The following is a 1,754-nucleotide window of genomic DNA, read 5'->3' as shown; positions in this document are numbered from 1 at the left end:
CACTCCCTAGTCACTCTGGCTACAGTGGAAGGGACCCTTGAGAAGGTGCTAAGCGACCCCTCCATAAAAAACGGGTAAAGTCCAGGCCATGTGCTTTGGGGCTGAAAAAAAAAAAACGCAGAGAGAAAAGTTTGTGGTGGATGGACCACCCCAAGGGCCCTCTTCCCACCCCATAATTTGTCCTTGGGGACACCTGAGGGAGCGCCTTGACTTCTGCCTACAGTGCCAACCTACCCAACCTACCGGTGCGTTTTGTTTCTCTTTATGGGAAGGCTAGGTTTGCAGCCTGTAACCATTAGTGCAGATCAAGGGAGGGCTCTCTTGGGAGACAGGGTTAAGGCTACCCGCCCAGGGCACAAGCCTCAGGAAGATAAAGGAAGTAAACAAAGGGAGCGCAGGGAAGCCCAAAGCTGACGGGGGAATGGGGGACCTACCAGAGCCTATACCTGCGGCTGGCGCTTCGGCGTGGCGCATGCGCTTTGAGCCTAGCTACGTCAGTGCTCGGGCTGCTCGCCGAGCTCGCCGAACAAGGGAGTCTGAATGACCCCATTCTTTTAGTTAGTTCATCTCTTGCTACTTACAAAAAACATTAAAAAAAAAAAAAAATAGAGAAAATAACAAAAATTATTTAAAGTAGTTATTTTGGGAAGGAAAAAGAAAGGAAAATTTAAAACCCTTTGCATTGGCCGGGAATCGAACCCGGGCCTCCCGCGTGGCAGGCGAGAATTCTACCACTGAACCACCAATGCTGTGGTGGCAGAGGCTTTGCCAAGACAATCCAAATGGTTGTGCTAGAGGCAGGCACCTTGCCGGATCCTTACTCAGCTGCAGAGAGGGGGCCCGCCCAGCCCGTCGGTGCTGGGGAAGAATGGGGAGTGGAAATGCTATTTGAGCAAATGTACTCAGCTGAGACTCTATGTCTGGGATTCTTTCCTGGCTCCCAACCGCCTGTTTGCTTTCACTGCGCCCTCGGGGTGGGTGTGAGGCCACCCCACCCCACTGCCGCCCTGGTTCACTTTCCTTTATCTGAGGATGGGCCTATGCAGACCAGACTCAGCATCCCTTCTGAACCCCATCAGCATGTGCTTCCCCGACCAGATCTCCTGAAGCCAGAAGGGGGATGGTGGCGGCAGCTGCTGTGGGGTCGGCTCCAACTCATAGCGACCCTGTGTACAACAGAGGGAAACAGTGCCATCCTCACAGTTATTGCCATGCTTGAGCCCATCCCTGCAGCCATTGGGCCATTCTATCTAGTTGAGGGGCTTCCCCACTTTCACTGGCCCTGTACTTTACCAAGCATGGTATCCTTCTCCAGGACTGGTCCCTTCTGACAACAAGACTAAAGTACAAGAGGGAAGTCTGGCCATTCTTGCTTCTAAGAAGCATTATAGCTATATTTCCTCCAAGACAGATTTGTTAGTTATTCTAGCAGTCCATGGTACATTCAATATTCTTCGCCAACACCACAATTCAAATGCATCAGTTCTTCTGCGGTCTTCCTTAGTCACTCTCCAGCTCTTGATGCTTATGAGGCGAGTGAAAATAGCATGACTTGGGTCAGGCACACCTTAGTCTTCAGAGTGACATATTTGCTTTTTAATATTTTAAAGAGGTCTGCAGCAGATTTGCCCAATGCAGTAAAGCATTTCGTTTTTTGACTGCTGCTTCCATGGGCATTGATTGTGGGTGCAAGTAAAAGACTTCAGTCTTTTCTCCATTTAGTTTAGCATGATGTTGCTTATTGGTCCAGTTGT

General features: G+C 50.1%; 1 non-coding gene across 1 annotated transcript; it reads right to left on the bottom strand.

Moving 5' to 3' along the window:
* Window positions 1–678: 678 nt before the first annotated feature.
* Window positions 679–749, bottom strand: TRNAG-GCC. Its single transcript has one exon. It is a non-coding gene; the product is annotated as a tRNA-Gly (tRNA).
* Window positions 750–1,754: the final 1,005 nt, after the last annotated feature.

The sequence above is a fragment of the Orycteropus afer genome, unplaced genomic scaffold, assembly GCF_000298275.1.
Source record: "Orycteropus afer afer isolate SDZICR_OR568_19922 unplaced genomic scaffold, OryAfe1.0 scaffold00067, whole genome shotgun sequence".
Lineage (NCBI taxonomy): Eukaryota > Metazoa > Chordata > Mammalia > Tubulidentata > Orycteropodidae > Orycteropus > Orycteropus afer.
The sequence above is the reverse complement of the archived record's forward strand: the minus strand, read 5'-3'. Positions and strand labels throughout refer to the sequence as shown.